This window comes from Canis lupus, chromosome 19 (genome assembly GCF_011100685.1).
Source record: "Canis lupus familiaris isolate Mischka breed German Shepherd chromosome 19, alternate assembly UU_Cfam_GSD_1.0, whole genome shotgun sequence".
Lineage (NCBI taxonomy): Eukaryota > Metazoa > Chordata > Mammalia > Carnivora > Canidae > Canis > Canis lupus.
The window spans coordinates 44563360-44577757 of record NC_049240.1 but is presented as its reverse complement, the minus strand read 5'-3'; the positions used below and the strand labels follow the sequence as shown (position 1 = coordinate 44577757).

Here is a 14398-nt window from a genome sequence, read left to right as displayed (position 1 = left end):
TAATGAAGTTTGCAGTATTGACAGACTCTTTTTTCCACAAAAGATTTCTCTGCACCATGTGATGCTGTTTGATAGCTCTTTAGCTCTACAGAACAGAACTTTTTTCACAGTCCATGTCAGTCCTCTCAAACCCTGCTGGTGCTTTATCAACTAAGTTTATATCATATTCTAAATTCCTTGTTGTCATTGCAATCGTCTAAACAGCATCTTCACCAGGAGTGGATTCCATCTCAAAAAGCCACTTGCTTTGCTCATCCATAAGAAGCACCTCCTCATCCATTAAAGTTTTATTATGAAATTGCAGCAATTCATCACATCTTCAGGCTTCACTTCTGATTCTAGTCCTCTTGCTATTTCCACAACCTCTGCAGTCACTTCCTCCACTTCAGAAATGTATTTCTTAAATAATATGACTTGAAAGTCAAACTTACTCCTTGATCCACAGGCTGTAGAATGGGTGTCATGTTAGAATATGAAACTCATTGTACATCAACAGAGCTTTTGGATGACCAGATACATTGTGAATGAGCAGTAATATTTTGAAAAGAGTCTGTTTTTCTGACCAGGAGGTCTCAACAGTGGGCTTAAAGTACTCAGTAAACCATGGTAAACAGATGTGCTGTCATCCAGGCTTTTTTACCATTTATAGAGCACAGGCCAAATAGATTTAACATAATTCTTAAGGTCCTTAGGGTTTCTGGAATGCTAAATGAGCATTGGCTTCAAACTAAAGTCACCAGCTGCATTCACCCCTGATAAGAGTCAGGTGCTTTGAAGCCAGGAATTGATTTTCCCTCCATAGTTATGAAAGTCCCACACAGCATCTTCTACTCTCTGGCTATTTGATTTACATTGGAAATCTGTTGTGTCATTTAGCTGCCTTCATTAACCATCATAGCTACTAGATCTTCTGGAAACTTGCTCTTGAAGCTTCTACATCACCAGTCCCTGTCTCCCCTTGCACTTTTGTGTTTTGGAGGCAGCTTCTTTCTTTAAACTTCATGAACTGACCTCTACTAGATTCCAGATTTTTTTCAGCAGTTTCCTCACCTCTCTCAGCATTTCTAGAATTGAGAAGATGTATGTAGGGCTTTGCCCTGGATTAGTATTGGGTCTAAGAGAATGCTGTGGCTAGTTTGATCTATCCAGATCAGCAATCAGGGTGTTTTGCTTTCTCATCATCTGTGTGTTCACTGGTGTAGAATTTACTTTTTTTTTTTTTTTTTTTTAGGAGTTTTTCCTTTGCATCACAACCTGGCTCACTGACTCAAAAGGTCTGGCTATCAGCTGGTCTCAGCTTTTGACATATCTTCCTCACTAAACTGAATCATTCTAACGTTTAATGTAAAGGGAGGAATGTGTGACTTTTCCCTTCACTTGAATACTTTCAGAGGTTATTAATTGACCTAATTCCAATATTGTTGTATCTCAAGGAATAGGGAGGCCTGAGGAGGGGGAGAAATAGGGGAACAGCCACATGGTAGTCAGAATGCACTGCATATAATAAGTTTGCCATCTTATATGGCTGAGGTTGGCAGTGCACCAAAACAATAGTGATAGTAACATCAAAAATTACAGATCACTGTAGCTTAATAATATTAATGAAAGAATTTGAAATGTTGAGAGAATTACTAACATTCACATCCTAAAGTACCATGACACACGCACAAAGTGAGTAAATACTGTTGGAGAAATGGCGCTTATAGACTTCCTTGATGCAGGGTTGCATTCATTTTATAAAAAATGCAGCAAAATAAAGCTAAGTGCAATGCAATGAAATATGCCTGTTTAAAAAAAATGTTTAGAAGATTCTAGAACTTTTTATGAAAACTCCTCTCATCCCACTAGAATTTTAGTAAATCTTTGTCAACAGTGTTCTAGAAGTTTCATGATGATAAGCCCTGTGGTGTGGGTTTATTCCTATCTGTTGCATGAGATAATCAGTTACTTTTTCATTTCTTTAGCAATTATATTATTTTTTAACATGATTTTCCAGCTCTTCCACTGAGTTCATTTCTGATATGATTTTTTCCCCCAAGTCAATTTTCATTTTCTAAGTGTTCTTATTTTTTAATATCACTTTATTCTTATTTCATGGATGCAGTAGCTCACTTATGTTTCAGGGAATACAAACAATAATTACTTTGAACTTACTGTCTTTATGTAGAAGTCCTGTTCATCCTAAGTTTTTTTTTTAAAGATTTTATTTATTTATTCATGAGAAACACAGAGAGGAGCAAGAGAGAGGCAGAGACACAGGCAGAGGGAGAAGCAGGCTCCATGCAGGGAGCCTGATGTGGGACTCAATCCCGAGTCTCCAGGATCACACCCTGGGCTGAAGGCTCTAACCCACTGAGCCACCTGGGCTGCCCTGTTTATCCTAAGTTTTAAAAATCTTTCTTATTTGAACTACTCTCTTAATTTTCTGTTAAAGGTTTTCTTCATATAACTAAGGCCTTTCACTCGTATTTAAGGTTGGAACAGTCAATAGCAGATTATAAATATTGTAGGTGTAGCAGGCAGGCAGGTGGGGTCCTTCTCAAATACAAGTCATCTGGTTGGAACTTTTTGTTTTCGGGAACTCCCCATGTCAGATCTTTAGATCTTTTCTCTTATGATAGAAAGAGGGTCCTGGTTAGACTGTTCTAGTCACTGCCTGAAAGATATAGTTCTAGCTGTGCAAATTTTTAGAGGCAATTAGAGAAGGGAGTCTCAATATGCCAAGTCATCTCCATATTTTAAGCACACTACTGCTGCCCTTAACTGTGGTTTTGATTATTCAATTCAGAGATGCTATGTTTGATATTTGAAAAAACAAACAAACAAACAAACAAACAAGCAAACAAAAACCAAAAAACTCTGTATCAGGAGCTTCTGCAAAGTCTATCTATATGAAGTATGAAGAGAATCTGGGGATCTTAATGCCTCCTGATCCTATTTTTACCATTAAGTTTCTCTCCATTTTTACAAATAATCTACTGGTATTAATTCATCAGATTTGGAGAGTTTTTTCCTTTCTTTTCCCATTTAGAGTTATGGGGTCTGAAAAATAACTACTTGACTGTTTTTCTATCTGCTTTCTATCATTTATATCTTCCCCATTTTTTTCTTTTTTATACTTACTACCTTCAAAAAAGTCCTTTTATATATTTTACTGATGTTTTAGTGAAGCTTAAGGAGGGGATGGATATAAATACACATAATCAGTTTGCTACTTTTAATTTGAAGTCCTTTTGGATATGTTTATATCCTAATTATTTTCCTGATTCTGTGTTATGTTTTATTCCATTTTATTTTATTCCATCCTCTAAACATATACCATATAGAGGTGGCATTATTAATTCCCATGGGGAAACAGATTTACCATAGTCTGTATAACATCTCAGTTTTGAGCCTAAAATTAAATCCAAAGCCAATCTTTTAACATTAAAGAAACTCTGTTGTTGTTGTTGTTGTTGTTTTTAATTTCTAAGACTAATTTATGATAATTTATTGACCTCAAAAAGATTCAATATAGGAAAATATTTTAATTTTATAGTGGTTAAATATTGTCCAATGTGCAAAAACTATAGCAATGAATTAATACATATGTGACTATAACTGTCTCTGTGAGTGATATACTTTATAAAGCATGAACAATTTGAAAGCATCTGAATAGTTTTGAGGGCAAAGAATCCTGAATCTTTAGATCAGTTTTCCAAGACTTATTCAACAATATGACAACTAATGATAATTAAAAAGGATCCCATGTGGGATGCCTGGGTGGCTCAGCGGTTTAGAGCCTGCTTTTGGCCCAGAGTGTGATCCTGGAGTCCTGGGATCAAGTGCCACATGGAGCCTGCTTCTCCCTCTGCCTTTGTCTCTGCCTTTCTCTCTCTCTCCGTGTCTCTCATGAATAAATAAATAAATAATCTTAAAAGAAAAAAAGGATCCCATGCTGCATTGATCAAAAACTAAAACCGATTCAAAACAGAAAAGATTTATTATTTATGAAAAAAAATGTGTTAAAAAAATTGTATGTTCCTTTATTTTTAGCATACCTAGAACTTAGTGGGTTCTAGGTATGATTAGGTGTTGAATATTACGGGAAAAATAAAAGTTAAATCCTGCCACATAATTGGTTTCATTGCAATCTCTAATTAATTTCATATTCTAATGCTATCTCTTTTCTCTTCCTTTTTGTAAACTCTTCTAACTTCTCCTATTTCCAGAACTATTACAAATCCCCCTAAGTGGTCTTCCCACCACTTGCCATCTGTCTACCCTAACAGCTGTATGATTTATAGAGCTATAGACCTAATAAAATTGTTTGACTATAACATGATACTCCATTGTATAAAAAATAACACGTTATGGTTTATAAAAATTGTTGCCTTTATTGTACCATTTAAAATTTCTTAGATCACCATAGAGCCAGAGGAGGTTTAATATTTCCTAATGAAAAAAAAAAAAAAACAAATTCTGGGACATTAAATAACCACCATCATATCCCTGGCTCTGAATGACAAAGCAAACACTTGAATGCAGATATTTGATACCTAATTCTGTTTTATATGTGAACCTGTAATAACATTCTATTCAAGACTCTTAAAAACCCTGTGACCAAAACTATTCTCACCTGGCATTCATATCTCTTAACAGCAATCTACAATTCTATTCCCATTTCTCATTTCTTTCATCATCCTGTTAGTTTTACAGCAATGCATTTAAGATTTTCAGTTCTGGATTTTTACTTTTCTCTTATGAGAGAACATATCTGGAAAATTCATCTTTATTATCTTTCATTGTGTAAGTGTTGATCAGTTTCACAGGCCCCTTGTGGCATTTTCTATTTTCCCTTGTCCTTAGAAACCATGTTAGCTTTGTTTCTAAAACATGAAGTGGCCAGATAAATACTTTATATCAAATATAGGGATATATTAAACTTTGTGAGGCAGGTTTACAAGCACCTCGGATAAATATATAAAGTTATGTTTAGTTTAATTTGTAGAATATGTTTTGAACCAAGCTGTTTGTGTGAATAATAGCAGTTTGAGAATATCAAATACTTCACAGTTATAAAATTTTTAAAATATTGGAATGGATTGTGACTTTCTAAGGATCATAATATCATTTAATTATAGTCCATGTTAGTCGTGTTATTAAAAAATAGCTTGCAATTAGTCTCCATTATTGAATTTATTCTGATTTTGTTACATTAAAATTCAGGTATAATTTCAAAAATATGATTTCAAGTAAGAAAAATAACATGTATCAAATATATACATATATTTGAGCTCACTTCATCTAATCCTCTAGGCAATAAAAAGTTTGGTTTAAGCTTCAGTTTTCGTGTGTATTGTTTAAGTCATTAAAAAACTTGTGAGTCCTACCGTGTATGAAACACAGTACTTCATAATAAAGGAGACAGGGAAATGAACACAGTAGTTTCTACCTTCAAGACCTTTGTTTTATATAGTAAAAGAGAAGAAGACAGACTCATAAATAACTACAAAATAAGGAAGAATGTAATTAATGTCCCAGGGGAGCTACAAAGCATGTGCTCTGAGAGAATAGAGAAATCACTTACAGTTCTGAGAGTCGAGCAAAGACATAAAGTTAGGGCTGAATTGTGTGTGCTAAAGAGAGAGAAAAGCTCTGTATGACTAAAAAGATTTATGTACTAGAGGGAGAAGACAATCACATGGATTCTGAAAGGTACTGAACCCCAGGTCATGGAGTTTTCAAATGTTTCCAGTAGAGCATAGTCCATGGAGCAGAGAAATTACGTGAAACAGTAGCTCAATTTTCAAATAAGTCTAACAGTATTATGCAGTTATATGAGAAGAGAATAAACATTATTAGCAGTCATTCTAGCTTGAAACCTTAGAAAACTAAGGCTTACACTAATTTATCAGTTTCTCTTTAGATAAACATTTCTACAGGGTAGATGAAGCCTAATATGTCAAATACCATTAATGTCTCAGGATACATGACGTCTGAAGCGTGCATGTGAAGGATGATATGAAGGCCGAGGCAATCATAGGTACAACCTAAAAACTTGTATTTATTTTCAACTAAGTGGATTCTCTATACTGCATTTTTTATGCATTTATTCAATTATTTATTGCTTGCCTGCTTTGTCCCAAGCATGGTGATAACAGCAAGCAAAATAGGCATTGTTCTTCATCAGTTGGGAGGCAGATGTAATGTAGGATCCCAGCACTTTATTTTTTGGAAACTTGTCCCTAATTTCTCATTTTAACACACTAGTGATCTTAGGACCCACATTTTTGCTGAAAAATACAATAATATATATGTTCTGTCTTGTGTGATTGAACAAGGCACTTTTAAGAAATGTTTTGCCTTAATGCAAGGGAAAAAGAGTTGGAAATTTGATATATTAAGGAGATGTACTTAGTTTTATTTGAGACTTTCTGCTGGTATAGGGTAATTCTTTGATGGGGAGACATTTTTTTTTTCCCTTCTTCTGCATCTCAAAACCAACTTCCTGGATACGGCACTCATAACATCCTCTGTAGACTGACAGAAAGATTCAGTTTTTTAGGAAATCCTCCTTAAGTAGTCCTAGTTTTTAAGCCAAGGTTTTGAAATAAAGTAATTTCTGGATTATTTTATGAAAGCAATCCTTGGGAAATGATATCCTGATGATGTCAGAATGCTTCACTGGATTTTACAATTTCTGAGAATGGGATTATTGTATAAATAGCTTCCTTGTCATCTTTTTTTACTCAAGCAATTATGAAAATCATAATAAAGAATTAGTCTTATTCTAAGGGGTATTTTTAAGCTTTGGGATGTTTGTATAGGTCTCTCTTACTTTTTGGTTTATAACTGAACTTGATAAGACAAAGGAGTTTCAGTATACCAGTCAAGAATGAACACATTAAGAGTTTCTCCATAGACATCTCACCAAAAGCTGAGACACTCTCCTCCCCACCACCAATTGTCCCCGTGTTCTTGGAAGCAATTACTCATTTGGGTGTGTGTGCAGTAAATAGATGTACTCCACTAAACGGTTCCTTTGGAATGAATGAAGTTGACAACTAGAGTTTAAAGTGGGATTCTCTAAGTCTTGGAAAACCTGCCTTTTATAAGATAAATAGATCCCTGGGTGGCGCAGCGGTTTGGCGCCTGCCTTTGGCCCAGGGCGCGATCCTGGAGACCCGGGATCGAATCCCACATCAGGCTCCCGGTGCATGGAGCCTGCTTCTCCCTCTGCCTGTGTCTCTGCCTCTCTCTCTCTATCTGTGACTATCATAAATAAATAAAAATAAAAAAAAAATTAAAAAAAAAAAGATAAATAGATTGCCAGCAGGCGGGATTGTGGAAAATCCATTTGTTCTGGTAGATTATCTAGATATTAATATATATATATATATATATATATATATATATATATATTCTTAGAGAACTCCTCTAGTAATATGAATATCCGGTTAGTTTTAGCCTCCCATTGTCTGCATGGTATAGAGTTCACTTGCTTAGCAGGGAATTTGCCATCATGTGTAGACAACCTATGTGTAAAGTCATTTTTTTCAGGGAGGTCAGTGTGTGGCCTTGAAATTGAAATATATTTCTGTACCCATGAGACCCTGCAATAGAGGGCATATTTCAAATATGCTGATTAAAGAAAATGGGCACAAGTGGCCACTGAAGTAGGCCATAGAAAAAGGGGAAAATAATTAAGGCTTACATTTATGAAAGTATTTAATTATTTATCAGAAGTTTGACTTGGTGGAATAGAAATGTTGTCACAGTCATAAATATTATGGTTGCTTGCTTATTTCCTTAGAGTCTAGGTTGGAGAGAAATGCTGGACCAGGTATAAATTTGAATCCATTTTGCAATGTGAATTCTAAAACTATTTTTCTTTGAAATAGAGCTCCTTCTGAAATGATTAAATATGAATGAATCTTCAGTTACTACATTTCCATGCTATTTTAGGTGTCAAGGGAGAAGGAAATATTTGACAACTTGGTTCAACTTTCTATGAATAAGAATAATGTCCAAATGAAGCATTTGCATTTCAACATTGTCAGATTATGTCATAGCATGACCTTCTCTTAGAATAATATATGTAAACAAACTTCCCCACTATTCTCGTGTAGTACAATAGTAGTTGAAATGATTAATCAGGTCCTGATTCAAAAGCTCTTTAATCTCTGTAGCAAAGATGCAAAGTATTGATTGTTATCAAACAGTCGGCTTTGATTTGGTTGTTTAAATCTAAACATGATTATTTTTGAAGTTTGCATTTGCTGTATGGAAATTATCATGAAATGAAACAACACATTGTCTCATCTTACTGTATCAGGGAGATTAATCTTTTTAAAGAAAGAGTCTTCCAAATATCAGAATTTGAATTGTTTTCTAATGCATTTCTGTTTGCTCAAAGCCACTACACACTGATATTGCATTGGATTATCAGGGAAATATTTCACAAAGCATTTAACAATTTTGAATATAAGGATTTTGTAATGTATTTCCAGTTTAAACATATAGATAGGTATCTATAGTATGTTACTGGACAAATTACAGATCTGTTTGTCTATTTCTCAATAGTGCCTGCTTACATTATGATGAAATCAGTTTTTTTTAAGTGATATTCCAAAATGAGAGGAATAGTCTTAGCATTTTGCATTATTATAATCAGGATGATGCTGCAAAATATTCAAAAGATGCCTATTTTCTCAAAAAGAAGCATTCTTTTCATTTCCTTTCTTTGTTTTTAGTTTTCTTCCTTCCTTCCTTTTTTTTTTTCTTCTTCTTTTAATTTAGAAAGATTATTTGAAGCAGAAAACCACTGGATGACTATTTTCAATTTATGACTATTGTCTTCTCCTAGATAGTATTCAGTCCTAAGAAATTTTGGAATTTCTTAATTTTCTTAGTTTGTATAGTTGGCAAACCAGCAAATCATACTTGCTGCATAGTAAAAATTATTTGATGTCTTTCAAAAATTAAGAATATTTTTTACTTCAAGAAAAATTATCATGTAATCTGTAGCCCATTTATTTAACTGGTATATGTGTGACATGTCTGGTTACATGAGTAGGTAGATCTGAGTCTTGGCATGAATCATGGAGTTTTTCTGAATGCCATTGTGGTGAATACTTAGGGATCATGATTACTAGCACATTTCCAACATGGTCTATGTCCAATTGTCCGTAATTTACCCTAAATTTTTGTTTGTTTATTGCCTTAGTAGGAGCTTTTTTGGAGTTTCAACTAATTTCAGAAAGTCAAATACCAAAAACACAAATTAACTCTTGGCAGATTTTACATTCTTGTATACAGTTTGCCATCACTGAGTTATAATTGTTATATATTCCCCTCTCATGTTCTGAAGGCTATGTGGTGTTTTGTTTAAAATTACTTTCATAAAATTAATACACTTTCTTCACTATTTCCTTTTATCCATTGTTAAATCATACACATTTAAATCAATAGGTTATTATTAAAAGTTACTGCCCTCTAACTTTTCTGTTTTAAATACTTTTGTAATCTAAAGCATTTGCAGACATCTCACTGAGATTAGCATTTGTCTATTTTCTCGCTATACATGCAAAAATTTCTAAATTTCTCTTACCAGTATTGGAGTTATCTATGAGAATTGATATTTTAGACCTAAGGCTATTTTTCAGAAATCGTACTTAAAAACAGATACTGCAAAGATAAAAATAGTTTGCTGAAGAAACTGCTGTGAAATTTTCAGAATCTTTCTTGTTCAATTATTTTTATTTCTGAAAAAAAAATCCATTCCAATGGAAATGGCATTCTTTCACAGCTGGAATTTTTTTTTTATTAAATCAATAAGGGATTAGATACATTCTAGGAGTTTTGCCAATACCTCAAATTAAGTCTCTTTATTCTTTATCATTTATAGAAATTTATCTTCATCTTATTCTATCTAGAATTGGAGTCATTTGATTGCTTATTGCTTTTTTCTCATTTTTAATTCCCTTATATTATTACTTCCATCCCAAGGGAGTTCATGTTAATACCAGATATGTATTCTAATGTAATTTCCCTTCACATATAATAATTAACATGTTATATAGACACCTATGCTGATGTACTTATTTAATAAAAACTGTATTAAATTTTATTTAATAAATACTGTTCCTTCTCTATTTTATAATATTCCAATTTATCTATCCAGAAATATTCATATAAATACAGTCAAGTGAACTGATATTAATTCCTTTTAATAGCCAAGTAATATTACATACTGCGAATGTACCATACTTTATTAACTCTCTTACTGATTGCAAATGATCTTCTAGTTTTTTCCATTATAAATTATACTAAAATAAACATTTTCATAGTATTTTATTCTTGTCAGATAGATTTCCATCCCAATTTTTAATAGAATTTTTGAAAATAAATGGTAAAGGAGAGGATTGAGATCATTACTTTCATAGGCTATTTTAATTAGGTATCTATTCTAAATTTATTTCGTATATATTTTTAATGTTATATAACCTAGAATATTTATTTATTTATATGTTTATCTCTTAAGACAGTCTTCGTTTTTGTTTTTAAGATTTATTTATTTATATTAGAGAGAAATGAAGAGTGTTGGGAATAGGGGTGGAGGGAGAGTGTAACTCAAGTAGACTCCATGCTTAGGTGGAGCCTGACACAGCACTTGATCTTGTGACCCTGAGATCATGACCTTCGCTGAAACCAAGAGTCGGATGTTTAAGTGCCTGCACGACCCAGGTGCCCCTGGACTGTTTAAATATATGAAATACATTTGGAGTATATTACAAGAAATGCAATATACATCTGAAATACATATGAATTAAGATTATGCTAAAATTTATTTCTCACATAAAACTTTAATAAATAGGGGGCAGTTATCAGAGAAGAATTAGCTCAGAACTATCCAGATTCCTCATTCATTGAATTTAATCCAGTGGACAAGTTTTAAACTGAATTTGTCTTGAAAACATTGGTAGTGTAACTACCTTCTTTACAGGCCTCCAGTTGCTCCAGCTGCAGTTTCTCCATAAAAAAAAAGTGGACTTTATTCTTCTATTTTTCATTTCATATTTTCTAGCACCTTTGTTTGTTTGTTTTCAGATTTTATTTTTTCATGAGAGACACAGAAAGTGAGGTAGAGACACAGGCAGAGGGAGAAGCAGGCTCCATGCAGGGAGCCCAGTGTGGGACTCAATCCCAAGACCCTGGGATCATGACCTGAGCCAAAGGCAGGTGCTCAACCACAGAGCTACCCAGGTGCCCTTCTAGCACCTTTGTTATACTAGTCTGGACCTACTGGTTGTTTGATTAAATTGCTAAAGTGAAAAACATTCAGATAGAATCTTGAAATGGTAACTAAATTAATATTTATTCACCATTTTAAGCAATAGCAGATATTATCTATTCATTCTTTCTAAATGCAATTGAAAGGAGAGTAAAAAATAATGAGTAAAGTAAAAACATACAGAAACAAAAAGATAAGGAAAAACAATGATAAAAATATCAACAAATTTGAAAGGCAGCAGGGGAACATGTAGTAAGAGCCCTAACAAAAAAAAAAAAAAAAAAAAAAAAGAAAAGATTTTAAATAAAATTGACTAGAGGGAGGAGAAGGAAGATGAAGTGAGATCATTTGCCCTGAAGTACCTTTAAGGATCACTAGACGTGGGGGACCTTATATTTCCAGAAGTAATGTAATGGCCAAAACCAAAATATTTGAATTTTCCAAATCTATTCTGTCTCATTTCTCTATTCCTGATGTTGACCACAGCCTCAGGTAGAACACAGGAAACTCTTTCTCCAAAGAATCTGATGGGTCTCAATGCTTAGATCTCAAGATATTACTGTTTGTGATTCCCTATGGAAAAGGCCTAAGCACCTTGTGTAAAATGCATGAGTTTTTAATGATTCACACCTAAATGTGAATAGACTGCCAAGATCACCAAATGTTTGAGGAATGCCTCAAATATGAAAGAGAAACCAATGGACAAAAAGTTAGCTGTAGAAAATGGTTAAGCAGGAAATGGTATAACATTTCTTTAAAATTTATTTATTCATGAGAGACACACAGAGAGAGGCCGAAACACAGGCAGAGGGAGAAGCAGGCTCCCTACAGGGAATCTGATGTGGGACTCAATCCCGGGACATCCGGGATGACGCCCTAGGCCGAAGGCAGACACTCAACTGCTGAGTCACCCAACTGTCCCTGGTATAACATTTAAAAATGTAATTAAGACATTCTAAGAAGCTATGCATCAATAAAATCAATAGCCATAAAACAAGAATAATTGTTGAATGGGAAAGAGCTTTTGGAAATCAAATATGTGATAGCTAGCAATTTAAAATAATATATTTTCAACTAACGATTTGGAAAATAAAGTTGTAAAAATGCTTATAAAATTGAAGGAAAGACAAATAGATGGGAATCAGGAGAAAAGAATAATGTTAGAAACTTTAATGCATGACTTTTAATATATGTCAGAGAAATGAAAAAATACAAGGAAAATTTGGGGGTCTGAAGGACATGATTCCATGATTCTTCATATTATAAAATCTCAGAGTGTTCAGCACAAGAAACAAAACAACAAATCTTGCATATGAAAGAAGAGCTCAGCATATTCTTAGAAAGAGAAAAAATTATATATTAAGGGACAAGAATCAGAATGAAATTTAATTTGGTAAAGTCATCACTGGAGTACTGCCTTCCAAATTTGGAGGAAAAAACAAATTTCAGTCAGAATTCTATTCTTGGCCAAATTATCAGTCAATGCAGACACTTCAGACATGCATAGTCATCAAATATTTAATTCTGATGTACTTTTCTTAGAAATCTATAAAAGAAACTGCATCTAGTAAAGGAAGGGAATAAGACAAAGAAAGACTTGGAAGATCTAAGAGATTCAAAACAAATAACCAGAAGGTTGTCCCACCATGAAAATTGTGCATCAGGAATAGAAAGCTACTGCTCCAGATTGAAGCAAGAGTGCAAGAGTGGTGGATGGGAGCCTCTCAGAAGAAAAAATGACGTTGATTGATTGTCTGATGTGTGAGCATCACAAATTTAATTTTATGTTTAACTGGTGTACTGTTTATAAAGAATCAAAAAGTAAGTATAAATGAAGCAAGTAAAGTAAGATAAAGTTCTTAACTTCAGGGGGAAAAAAAAGTACAAGGAAGGAAACATCATCATAGTACATTACTTGGCTTAGAACAATAATTGACAGATTGAATTACTGAAAGTACACAAGAAAAGGTATCTACCCTAAAGGAAATTGTCCAAAATTAATTTTAAAAAGTGAGGTTTAAACCCATTAAGTATAAATGTGAAGCCTAATCCCAGAAAAATAATGCTTTAAAAGTTGGGAAAAATTTTCCTTACAGAGCAGGAATTTGTGTTTGGTGAAGGAGATGTGACAATAGTGAATGGTAGGTTTTAAGGGACTTCTAATATATTAAAAAAAAAAAATACTTGATGAGGGGCCCCCATGTGTGGCTCAGTTAGGCATCCAACTCTTGATTTCATCTCATGATTTCAGGGAGCCCTGGATTGGCTCCATGCTGAGCTTGGAGCCTGCTTAAGATTCTCTTGCTCCCTCTCTTTCTGCCCTTTGGTTGCTTGCTCTCTCTCAATTTTTTTTTTTAAATTAAACTAAATAAGAATTTAAAATAAATAAATTTTTAAAAACCTGATTATTTATCACATTGGTAAATTAAGCATAATTTACATAATGGTGGATAAGAGAATATATATTGATTTTTCTAAATTTTCCTAAAACCTGAAAGAGTAATTAACAACAGGTATGAAATCACTGGGCAACATTTACATATTTAAAAGTTGGATAAGAGACTGGAAATCAATTTGTTACCCCAAAATCTATTTTTCTTGACTCTAATTAGCTTTTATTACTTACCTATCCCTTGTCCAGTGACCATTTTCTCACAAGTCTAACACTATAAAAACATGTCCAGACCCAATTCCAATGTGCGTGTATGTGTGTGTGTGTGTGTGTGTATGCCTCACATCAACAAGCAGTTTTCAGACACTAGGAACCATGGATGAAGACCAAACACATATGAGAAATACGTATTTCACATCCGATATAAAGTCGTTTTTGTTTTGGCTTCAAACATGTATTTGAGCCTTTTTTTTTTTTCTTACATTATATGTCATTGATTTATGTTTGTTTATGTTTTCTTCCCACTGAGATTTCAAGTTGCTTCTTTTTTTTTTTTTTTTTTTTATCCTAGCCTATACTAAATTTAGGTGGTATTCACTCTATATTAGGTGTGTTGAACATTCCCCATTTCTTATGTGGCATATATCTATGTTTGATTCTAAGTCCACTGAGGCTAGAACCTGTGGTTTCTATGTTTTATAGCATTTGCTGAATCCCAGGAGAACCTGGTA

General features: G+C 33.6%; 1 protein-coding gene across 1 annotated transcript in view; it reads left to right on the top strand.

Moving 5' to 3' along the window:
* The window catches only part of LRP1B (LDL receptor related protein 1B), a 1959891-nt gene that overhangs the window by 1491167 nt on the left and 454326 nt on the right, over positions 1–14398 (top strand). The window lies entirely within an intron of this gene.